The 12,712-nt window shown below is 41.8% G+C and overlaps 1 protein-coding gene and 1 long non-coding RNA gene across 5 annotated transcripts in view; one reads left to right on the forward strand and one right to left on the reverse strand.

Annotated features, from left to right (window-relative positions):
• Positions 1 to 12,712, forward strand: part of LOC100749778 (tyrosine-protein phosphatase 99A) — a 428,501-nt gene that overhangs the window by 225,085 nt on the left and 190,704 nt on the right. The gene's annotated exons all lie outside the window — the stretch shown is intronic.
• LOC112212036 lies at positions 7,507 to 9,741 on the reverse strand. Its single transcript, XR_002945824.2, has 3 exons — positions 9,550 to 9,741; positions 8,746 to 8,949; positions 7,507 to 7,910 (listed from the first exon to the last, which is right to left on the reverse strand). It is a non-coding gene; the product is annotated as an uncharacterized LOC112212036 (long non-coding RNA).

A 12,712-nucleotide genomic window follows, 5' to 3' on the forward strand; every position in this document is an offset into this window, starting at 1 on the left:
AGAGTCCTGTCCCGATAGCGTTCGCCATTTCGGTCCTGCAATGTTTTTTTGCTTTATAGTCGGATTCAGGGCATCGATAAAACTCGATCGTCGCCGCGGTATATTAATATACAAAATGAATAAAAAATTCATCGTCGTCCCCTCGGCGCGATATATTTGTCTTTTGACGCGTGGTACTTCGATATCGACCGAAATGGAACGCGATTGATTTCCCCTGGACCTGCCCGTTCGCTTGGCGACCGCCATATTTTTAAATTAATGATCATCGCCTAACTTGGTCGGGATAAAGTTTTGCGTAGCGTCGGTGGAATACGACGGTGTAAAAGTCTTGTTACGTACTTGTCAATAGTAATGAAACAAAGGAAATAAATTTTATCACACTCCCGTACTTGTTTAGTCGGGTACCAAGCTTGGAAAGTGTAAAAAAAAGTGGGAAAAAAATAAGTTACTTCTAGATAGAAGAAACATCTAGAATTACATGTTTCAAAATGAGAAGTCTGACTACTGTCCAGTGAAAATAAAGAGTTATTTGCAATACGTGTCTCTAATTGTAGGAAACGACCTAAAAGAAGACTAATTGCAAGGCTCGTTTTCACGAGTAATTGTCACTTTTTCAAATTACTTTATTGATGTTACAAAAATACGTAGTTGGAATTGTTCTTTATGAGATTTTTGTTAAAAAGCGTTAATTATTTATGGCTACGGCAATCAACAGTGCGAATCCTGTATTTATAAATTGTGAAAACAGCAAAAACGCAATCAACTCGGCTGTGTTACCGCGACATGTATTGCGTCGTTGTATTTACGATGCGTCAGTCAACATAATTTACAAATATTCTGAAGAAATTAAAACAAAAATTACATTTCTCGTAAATAAAAAAAATTTGGGATTCCCTAGTGTACCAAAGCAACAATTCTGGCCAGCATCCTATGAAAGCAGAAATGAAGAGTTATACGTCGCTAATTGTAAGAGACGGTTATAGAAAACAGGTCCGAGAAAAAAATTGGCGAGTCCGGGACTCGTGTGGCCGAACGTAAAATGTAACCCACACGAAAGCAGGAGTGCGTGTGTGCATGTAAATGGAAACGGTGTTAGGAAAGTTGTTGAGTCGGTAGAGGTCGAGAGCTTGTGCACGGACGGTAGCATGGTCGGGGGATGATGCATGGGACTCGTACGTGAGGATTCACGTGAGAGATCGCCGGTATTCCTTCTATCTCATATATCATGAGTTTTATGTTCGCCCGTTGGAACATTTATTTGTTTGACTGCCTTGCAAGTAAGCCGGGCAACTTTCTTCCGTTTTGTGCACCCGCACCAGTGTCTCTCTCTCCCCTCGCGATCGTAGGAACTTCACAATTATCGCGGATTTTAATATCGCGACAGTTTCGTCCGGAAGATAAGCGCGGAAGAAATAAATAATAACACGTGAGCTCAGAGATTTCGATCATCACGCGATGTAATTAATTCCGGGCAGAGCCGACACATAAACGCGACGAAGCGGTTCGCGTAATTTCTGTCGGTGACTTTAGAACAACGAGGGTCGTTTCTGAAAGCCGTTTCTTTCGGTCCCGAAGAGAAACGCATGCAAAAGCTAGAGTTTCTTTCGAGAAGTCACTGTCCCTCTTCCTTTTTATATTTTTTTCTTCTTCCTTCTCTTTTCTTCCTTTTTTCTTTTTTTTTTTTTTTTAATGGGACGTAAACGGAAGGACAGATCAGAAAACTCGAGGGAGAAAGGCGGCGAGGCGAGAGAGAAATGAGGCGGGAAGAGGTACGAACAGCAATATTACTGGCGAAGGATAGCGGTCGGAATGGCGGAAGAGCATGGTTGAGGTTTTAGGTCGGTAACAAGAGAGGTCAGGGAACCACTATCTCGAATGTCCGGTCTATATCGCAGTCGTGCCGTGTATTTCGAGTAATTTATTAAAAGGAAGTGTGTCGTCAACTTTCTTTCTTCTTAGAATTGGCTACTTTCAGTGATATTCTTAGCGCCTCGGTGAATGGTTAGGAAACATCTTTCAAATCGTAGCGCACCTAACGACAGGTCCAATTGAAAAAATGTGTGTCGTATACCATGTAATTTCGTAACATCTGCTGAACGTCTTTAATATTCCCTTCGGGAATATATATACTCGTATATTTTAATTAAGAAAATGGAGTCACACGTTACTTCATTTACGCGGTTGATGTTATTCAGATTTATGCTGTTTAGTCTTGAGGTGGCGCGGTTTTTTATTTAAATGAGTGAGAATTCGGTTTTCTCTGTAAATATGCGAATTCCTTCTGGTTGCCGCAGTCGACGGTGCGGCAGCTTTTTATTCGTTCTTCATTAGGATAGGTATCGCGGCGTAAAAAAACGATACTCAAGGAATGAAAAGCAACGAGAACGCGATAAGAGAAAGTGGAAAGATAGAACGGAGAAAAGGACACATGTGCTATTTGACAGCGAGCAGGCCGAGGAGAGTAAAAAACTGTTTGTACAAAGAGAGAAACGCCGTGGCATTGTACGCGCCTCGCAGGCACACTCGTGGCGAGCAAAGTAAGTCGAGATTTATCTTGAAGTTGTAAGTTAGAGGCTCTGTGACCCCGATACACCCACTTTTCTTTGCGTATAATCGTTCCAAGCTCTTGCATATTCATTCGGCATTATTTCAATTCACGGCTCGATGAATATTACATATTATTCAATGATTCGCCGCGTTTTAAATCTACCCATTTGCGAGAAGAGAGTCCTCGTCGAAATAATTATCGTTCGTATAACCTGGAAAATCTTTTAACGAGGGGGAAGGTTTCTCCCAGTGGAATTTCATGAGTCCTGCTACAACTTCCACGAGAATAAAAAGCTCGACCTCGCGAAAGGATCTTGATATCCCTCGATAAGCGGAGGTGAAAACGTATCAGTCAGTGTCAATGACTACTTGCGTGTTTTCCGGCTCGTTGATCCCCTCGTCCACGAGGGAAAACGTCCCTGTTACGACCACGATATAAATATCTGATATGCTCGATGAAAGAGTGCAGGAACCTGCTGGTCCTTAGACCGCTTTTGGGTAAACATTGCCAGGGTAGCTCGATAACATCTTATTCCACGGAGACTTCGCGAAGAGTTGCCGGTCTGCGCCTCTTTCGAGACCTTATGGAAGTTTTAGATAGAGCACGATAACAAAGGATCACCTTAGCCAAGTGACAAAGTCTCGAGCAACAGCTCTTCCCGGCTAATATATGTATACGTACCTCGTCTTGGGATGGGCATTTTTCGCTTTGATTAAAATTCGCGACGCCAACTTTGCCGGATACTTACGCTTAATTGAAAATATTCGAGCTGCGAGTTGCTTCGTTACGGCTAGTAAATTCGCAGAAAATATTGGCTGTAAGGATTGAGAGAAGTGTAATGGCCGAAAAACACCATTTGCAAAACTTTTTCTTTTTAACTTTCAATTTTTCTTCGAATAACTTTATTAGCATCGCGAAGTGGACAACTAGAACTGCGTTTGTGAAATTTTCATTAAAAGATATATTAGTGTTTATAGGTACAGGAATCAATAGGACTGCATTTGGGGATGTTACATGGATGTTATAAGCGTGGAAACGTGTGATTTATCGTTCGACCGTGGATGTTCATGCAAATTAATATATTTACAAACAATTGAATAAAATAGAACCTACGGGAGATTTCATCGTTTAAATATTGTAACAAGTATTTCATTTTGAATGTATCGTTATGAACATTTTATGCATTTTTGTACTTTTAATCATTGTATATATTGTGTTTACACAACATTGTATTTTAACGAGTTATCAAAATATATTTATCTTCGATAAAATCTCAACTTTTTTTTACGAAAACACTCTCCGTTTGACAATTCGTGAACAGGATTCTTTTTTACAACTTCCAAAAACATATAGTTTCGAAGGGGTTAAATTTAACATAAATGCATTAACATCCACAATTAATTTATCACATTCCGTTAAACTTTTTCTGCCTTAAGCGACCACTCGCCAACAGCTAGAACAGAGAAAGAGAGATAGGAAGAGAGAGAGAGACAGACAGAAGGAAAGAGAGAGCAGTATTAATGAAGAGAGGAAATTGAAATCCCGAGTCGTATCTCGTTCGGCATAAAAACAATAACGCCATCTCATTATAGCGTCTGAGAAACGTGAGTGGGATTAGCGGCCACGTGCGCTTTCATTCGCGCGTTCTCGCGAATTCCACCGGCTAGTGAAGCACTGAAACGAAGGCCCGGATCCGCGAGACTGCGCACGGCGATCTCACGTCCTTCCAACCCTAATTCGAGTTCGTGCTTAATCCGCTGGACGTGATCATATTTCGCGGATCCCGTGGAACCAAGGCAGCCGTGAAAGGCTTATCGTCGACTCAACAGCGCGCTCGCTGTTCGCGTTATGAGTTAAGACGAGGAACGGTTGCATAAAGCAGTTTTACCTCGGAATGCCTTGACTCGTGACTGCAACGCTGGCTACATGCAGCCAGCAGGTGATAGCGGAGGTGCAAGGAAGAGGAAGAAGAAGAGGAAAAGTGGACGTGTACCGACGCGATTGTAAGCGGGAAAGAGACGGGATGATAGAAGGAAGAAACGAGAGAGGTAGCGAAGGTTGGTGGAGAGTTAAAGCGTGCCAAGGAGGGAGGAAATAAAGGCAAGAAGCTTTGGGGAGAGAAATAGATTAAAGAGAAGAAAGGGGAGGTGATGTAGAGGTGAAACGGCCGGTGACGAAGACAGCAGCCGGTTGCTAGAGCAGTATGAAAAAGATAAGGAGAGGAGAAACTTGAAAACTCCCGGGTCTCAACAGCAATTAAAGTAAAATTATACAAAAGTGCATCCAGAGTGGCGCGTCTCGCGCGTCAGGCAGCCGAGAAACAACTGTAAGAGACTTACTTCTCTCTCCAAGCCTCTCCGGTTGTTTCGTTCACCCTCTCCCCGTCAAATACCCTCGCTGCTCCTTCTCTTCTCTCTACATTCCTTTTTTCCTTACTCTTTTTTTTTTCTTGCACTACTACCGTACGTGTAGGAGCACGCTCGACGAGAGGGAGTCTCGGCAACGAGATCTCTCATATTTAATGACCCAGTTGGACTGCCTCTGGCGACAAGCTGAACGCGCTGAATTTTAACACCGTCGCCGCGCGAATGCCACAGGAAAAAGTACACCCAAGCGAAGGGAATCCTCGTGGCATTCGTGTAACGAACTTCCGCCGACTTTGAACCTTGATTCTCGTGGTGCTTCCACGATGCACTGCTTGTCGCGATTCCAGCGGCAAACGGATTCGGGGGCCCGCATCGGCTCGCCAACGACTACTACGATAGCTTGGTTTTCTGTGCGACGGCCGTTTATTCGCGTTTACACGCGCCACGGGGCGAATTAAATATTTAAACGACGATCGAACGTTAAACATTCATGAAGATCGTTTTACCGTCGCTTAGCTGTTTATCTTTACGTCGCAACTTTTCCATCTAGCTATCGAACCAATTCAAAAGTAATAGTTTATTTATATTTATGGTCTGCGACTCATCGCTGCAGAAATATTGAAAATCGATATTTCTACATGCTTAAATGTATATATGAGTAAAATTAGCGAAGTTATAACATATCGATGAATTTGTAAGTTACAGGTTGTAGGTTATAGGCTTCTCTGCTATAATTTTGCAATTTTACGTCGAGTAAGGTAATCGGATGTTTCGTAGCTTGCAAAATTTGATTGTAATTTATATATAATGTTAATGTGCAAAACTTTCATCGTAATTTTTGAATTTAATTTAATCTCATTTGTTTAATTATCAATGTTATTACCGTTATATAAGAAAATTCAATAATATACTGGTAATGTACGAATTGTAGAATTCTACTGGTAATATTAGTTAGATCGTGTAACGAGGACCTGCTAGTGAATGAAAAAACAATGATGGTAGAGGGTAAATGAATATTTTCCTTCGAAATCGAAATAATAAAAGATAAATAATTCGATTTCAATAGCTGGAATTCAAGCAATTCGATTAACTTGACCGAAACTTACCCTGTAACATATCCATCTCATCATTAAAACTAAGTGCAACGACGTTAGGGCGTTTTTAAAACTTATGTCGCAATTCTTTTCATAACGGCTACACTGGGGAGACATAAAATCCGTTAAACGAACACAACCTCGGTATACCAGTGATAGGACTCTAAGACAGTCTTGTCTCGATGAAATTTATACGATAACCGCGGAAGCGATTCCAGAACATCGTCATGGCTCCGTATTTGCCACAGACTATGGAGAGTGAATTCGCGCGCGGAGAACGGTCGTCGCGCGAATAAAAATTCTATTAGCGCGAACGTAATCAATTTCCGGTTTTATGGATAGCGGGCGCGCTAAATCTCGCGGAATTGGCAAAGATTTTACACTGCGTCCGCCACGCGGTATATACTTCATTGTTTGGCTGGTGAAAAACGAAAAACTAAAATTTCGCGAAAACGTTCCGATCCCACCACATTGTCGCGTATCGCTTCGTTGGCGTTTTACCGGTACCCTCGTATTTTTATCATGCCGTCGCTGATTACACGGAACGTTTGAAATTGCTGTCCGTTCTACTATATTTTTTAACCTCTCTTCGTGGAATCGATCGAACCGTACGGTGAAAATATCGGAGATCTTCTGTTTTTGGAATTTGACGGGGAGCGATTAAAATTTTACTCTGCAACGAAAAACATTCAACTACTCCGGGCTGTGTTCGACGAAGCTCACGAGTCGATAACGATAGTCGACCTCTCGGATATGGGAGATTATTTCAACGTCGAAACCGCGAGTTTCAACGATTAATAATATTGAGAGCGAGACCCACGGTATAACTGTAAATTCGCCGGTGTGACTTTATGAATTTCTCGTTTTCATTATAAATCTCTTTCGAGCGAGATATATCTGACAGGTATCTCGCTTGCCTGGGGAAATTACAAAGTGCTTTCACTACCGTGAAATTTATTAATCGAGCAAAGAGTGCAGCTCGATTAATGTCGCGCCGTTCTCCTACTTCGCAGGACATCGAACGATGAAATCCTTCTAGCGTTCGTTATGTAATGGATTAATGAGAAATCAAGCTCAATTACTAACGATACTCTTTATTGATTGTATGGTACAAGGTTTGCAGACATTAACTGTCACAATATTTGTCAGAAGACTGAAATGAAAGTCTCGAAAGCTTTAATGAAATTATATGGAACACGGGCTGAAATAATGATTGGAAAATCATTTATATGATTTTTATACCTTTCCTTGTTATTCAATTAAAAATTAAATCTTTAAGCAAGAGTTATTCGGATGTTTTTATAGTAACTACAGTATCGAATCATGTTAAATTATTAACTTTTTGCAATGCAAGCAGCATTTGATATTTCAAAAAGTTATTTTCAAAACCAGTTTTAACGTACTGTCTGCATAATTTATGTTGCAGCTCGATGTTTTTACATTTTCGTATACCATTTATACAATTCATTAAATTAAAATAATCGATATAAACTGCAGAGATTTAAACACACCGCATAAAAACGTGATGTTCTGTAAAATATACCGTATCGAACTAAGAGAACTTTTTTTAACTGCTTCCTCCAAGACAACGTGGTCGATACGACGTCTTTCCTTGAAGAGAATTTGCAAATGGTCAAGATACTGTTTATCAGCTGTAAAGTGAAATAAAGAGAGGATAATCGTTTATTTAACTTGACCGTCAGATATAGTCGTCCCGGGGAAATTCGTGGTGGGTTGCAAAAGGGACGTGTCCCCGGTGTCTAGTGGTGAATTCGCAATAAATTTCGCGTATTTGTAGAGCAATTATCGTCCAACGAAGGGTGCACTTAATCACGCAGATTTCCGGGTGGCTGGTGTTGGCTGCCGGCAGCCGCAGATTTCATCCCTTACTGGGTACAATTCCTATAACAAATAAGGCGCATTATTTATTTGGACACTCGAGGTGTCAGCGGTAAAGTTAAGGATCGTTGCTGTTCCCAACGCGTTGCTAGGTTGGTTGGACGAGCACTCGCAAGGCCAGTTCGCTTCGGAGCTGAAACGCGAAATAAGGGGGTGGAAACGTCCCCTACCGGATAATATATTTCAGGGGCTCCCCGGTATCCTTCTCTCGTCCCGAGTATACAATATGTAATCCGTGACAAAGACGCCGATGCTCCTCACGTCTCGGGGGTAAATTTCGCGAATTCGCCACGTGAGGAAAAAAAAGACGAGTATTCGACAGTCTAATTCAACGTGCGGGGTTCTTGGAAAATATGGGTCGGTCGATTGTCGCCTTGAATCCACGTCCAACGGTGTGTCGAAATTTCGTGCGATTTTTCATGATAAGTATCTCTTAGTATCACCGAATGTCGCGCAAAATGTTTGCTATTGAGTAAATTCCTTTTGCAACATGCTCGTGTTGCCGATCGATTTCACGCAATAGCCGTGGCCAACGCTGTGACCAACGAATGCGTAAAATGTAGTAACATAGTGCACGTATGTAGAAAAAATTCCCGAATTATAATTATTTGTCCGATAATAATTCCAGAAGAAACAACGTTACATCGTATCGGTGCACCCGCTTCTGGGATTAAACGGTCGGTACATGGCCAGAAAAATAGAAATCTATTGGGAAAGCAGAAGCGGCTCTGAATGCACGCGAATCCGCGTTTTATCCTGCTGAAATATTTATTACTGTTTCTGCACGTTATCGCGCCATTTTTCGCAACAGACGGATCTGAATTTCATAATTTTTTACCGAGATAAAGTCCTGCCGTGCATTTAAACATTCAGCGGGCGGAGTTCGCGTTGCACGTTGGCTTTCCTTGCGGATGCTTCTCATCAGGCTCTAGGCACCCACTCAATTTCGCAGAGGTGGGGAAAAGTAAAAAGTGTAATTTCCGGCAGGGTGTTTCAATGGAAGGCATGCAAGAATTCATCTCTGGTTCCGGCTGGTCCAGCCCTGTAAAAATAAGATAGACGAATGAGATACGCTTCAAACGAAACCTACTCTCGCGCCAGCACTTATTCAACGTACCTCAAGATAACGCCTGACGAAACAACGACCAATTACGACGAATTTATCCCACTCTCGCGAGACTGTTTCTTTTGAAAAAAATTCGAGATCCAACTTCTTTTCGCGTTCTGTGATATCCTTTGAATAGGCTGGTAATATTAAAAAGCCTAAAATTACTCGAGTGGGCATATAAGACGAATTGAAAGAATCTTTAATCCTAATATAATTGATATATGATATAATAACTTAATTTTAATGCGATTAGTAGAAAGGATGAAAGAGTATTTTTCAATTGGACTGTTTAACGGGAAGGAAAAGTGCCTCTAGTATTCGTGGTCGATATAATTAATTACTAATTGTTCGAGTATCGCGGTGAAGGATGAAATGGGCGTCATCAACAAACGTGGGTGCAACAGCCAAGGCAAATCAGAAGCAAGGTAAACGCAGATTCAGCAAAACTCGCGATGAGTTATTATCTCTCGTTGCAAGTAAACCCCGTAAAGCATCGTTGTTGGCTGGCTTGGCTGACAAAACGGATTAAATTACCTCGTTAAGTTGGCGACCTTTTTTCCTGGCCACACTCACGCATTCGGACGCTCGTTTACCTTCTTCCCTCTGTGCGCCCTTCTCGACCGTGTTGCATTTGTTACATCTAACGACGCGTGCGGTTGGTTCCCCTTCTGTCTCTCGATGAATGGCGAGTTAACTCTAGTTTCTTGTCCCAAATTTCTTCACTAGCTCTCCTTCTGCAAGCATCAAGCTTGTTTACAATAGTTTCAAACGTTTGGAAGTTGAAATCTAACGATGGAAAAAGTGTGCTTATTCGTGTGTAAAGTGAAATTGTAACCTGAACAACGATATTCAGGGTGACAAAAGAAAAAATGGTTAGGTGAATGTTATTCGATTTAACAAGAAACGTCAACAAAAAGTTTGTTGCACAATACTAGACACAGTACCTTCCTGAACCATTTAATTCGAAAAAGAACATAAAGTCAATATGTTCATTGGTCTCGGGAGAATTCAGCTCGTAACATCTCATTTGATACATTTTATGTCAAATGTATGTCCATTTATAGTATCGTAAGAACACCGTTGTTGTTTTCTCGTATATATATATATATTTTCTTGTGTTTTTACATGACAGGTGAATGTTATAAAAGAGAAAATAGCAATTGGCAGGGAGTGAAATCCATCGATGTAGAGACTCACCAAGCCGCTGGCTGTACTAGAGTATATGTGCAGCATTACGAATGGTGAAGCAAAAAGAAGGCAAAATATGAACTTTTCTTTGCGTGTTCTGTTGTCTTATCGTTACTGCACCTTTGCAACCATTTAAAACTTGGTACGAGTTGTTTTTATATCGAATCATTACAGTCATTCGTAAATTATTGCATAGTAAACTGCTAGATAAAAGCAATATATTCTTACACACAAAACATTTAATACTACAACTATCGAAATAATTAAAATGATTAGTTTATAATTTTACAAAAATTTTATAAATTCATGACGGCGTACTTTTGAATGATTTTCTGTAAAGTATACACCACCCCTTTCATTACACCGTGTATTTTCATTTTCTGTATGTATAAATTTTATGTTTTTCTTGTTAGTAAAGTTGCAGCGTTAAAAAAAAATCGTGTAAAAGTTAATCTGGTTAGTATGGTCGAGCAACCGGTCCAATTTTCTTCGAAACTCACCGTGTTGAATTTTTGCCCCGTGTTTTTCCAGTGATTTCAACTAACCGCCACTAAAAAACTTTCGCAAAACTTCAACCCTCGCGCGCTATAAACGCGAAGGCGTTTCTTTCGCGGTCGGAGCGTTGCGATTTTTGCGAAGTAACGTGACAGATTCGTTGACGGTCGCCGGGACACCAGCGTGACGAATCTTTCTGCGTCTAGAGCAGAGGCAGAGAGTCACAAAACGCGCGAACGAAGCGCGCGTTGCAGCGAGCGTGATCTCACGTAAAAGCGACGACGAACGATCTGTTTTATTGCCGCTGTCTTGGCAACCAGTGAGATGGCAAACAGGCGATGAAAGGAGCTTCGTGAACGTTACCAATGAAAAATCGTCGCTTCACGTGCCACCAGATACTTACTCGTCTATATCCGGCCTGAAATCATCGCTGCACAGCGTTACGATAAGATGATCGATTTAATAAACATCGTGGGTCGTTATGCTCGTTAAAATTCTCGCCGTTCTAGCAAGCTCAGGAGCTACTTTTTGCTTTGAACGCCAGCCGATGCTCTCCGTTTTCTTTCATGCGAGAAATTCTCGCCGACGTCGTGCTTTCTCGCTACTAGAAATATTAATTTTTCCCTTTTCTTCCGGCGAGTTCATTCAAGACGAGAATATCTGACTGAAAGGAATCGAATTCTTGTTTTGCTCTCGTCTTATAATTAGTGGAATATTCCATGCTGATTCGTTGCAACAAATATCGGACGATATTCTGTAGAGAAGGATTATTGGAAATTCAATCGTTTGACTTCCTCGAAAATATTCGCTAGAATAATCTTCCATGGTTCGTAAATGGAAATTTCTAGCGATGGTCAATACGGCATCGAGAAGTTGTAAATATCAAATTTTGTGAAAAGTACTTTTGAAAATTGGTTTTTCGTTCGTATATTTAGCCAAATTCCTCGCTTTTCTGTTCCTTTCATGCAAGAAAAATACGCTTGCTCGATTCCAGGAATAACCGCGGCTATTCACAGGTGAACATTTCCTGTGCCGAATACCACCGCATCCGTCGAGACACTGTTCGAGAAAGCGAGGAGAACGCTTTCGAGTGCTTTTCGATGCACATGAATTAACCGAATTCCGAGGTCGAAAGTTGCGGCAACTAAAACCTCTTAGAGGTTGTTTCCAGCATGATAGAATTTTCTTGTAGTCTTCCAGTTCGCGAGAAGTTTCAGCGGAGTAAAAAGACAGTTGTCGGTGTTTCACCCCAACGACCATTTCCTCTCCTTGCAAAATTCCTCCCCTCTCTGACTCGAAAAGTCTCTTCGACTTCTGTCGAACGTTCACCGGAAGATAATCCGATTTCCGCTAATCTCCCGTCGCTCTCCATTAAAAACAATTCCACCGGAGGTATCTAGACGGGTAATCAGCTCCATAATTTACCACGCGACCACGCTTATCGTTCTAGCTAGCTAACCTCCTCCGCATCATCGCGGATTTCCTTCTTTCCACTTTCGCGCAACTCTCTCTCTCTCTCTCTCTCTCTCTGCTCGCTGTTACCACTGCTTATGCAGCTACTTACGCTTCCCTATCATCCCATGTCTAGATCGTTTGAAACTTACGAACGTACGATTATCTGTCAGCCGTATAATTTACGGAGCACGAATACACGATGTTACGGCTAGCAGGCGGCGCGGTTGGTGAAGGGGTGCAACACCGACAGAAGGGATTCGGTGGTTACAGGTGGAAAGGACAGAGAAAGGTAGGCCACGAGATAGAGAAAGGACTAGACAACTCATTACCGGGGCTGGCAAACAGAAAACTAGGTTATGCAAGCTCATACGTCATCGGAATTAGAACCGTAGTCCGCTCGCTGTATCTCAAATGTACACTATCGCGCGAAACATGTTCCACACGTTCCCCTACCCTTCTACGTTCCATTCCCTTCTACATCTCTCTCTCTCTCTCTCTCTCTCTCTCTCTCTCTCTCTAACCCTCTCCCTGTCGCCTCCCTCGCCCTCTTCTCCGCCTC

The sequence above is a fragment of the Bombus impatiens genome, unplaced genomic scaffold (genome assembly GCF_000188095.3).
Source record: "Bombus impatiens unplaced genomic scaffold, BIMP_2.2 scf_0017, whole genome shotgun sequence".
In the NCBI taxonomy this organism is placed as follows: Eukaryota; Metazoa; Arthropoda; class Insecta; order Hymenoptera; family Apidae; genus Bombus; species Bombus impatiens.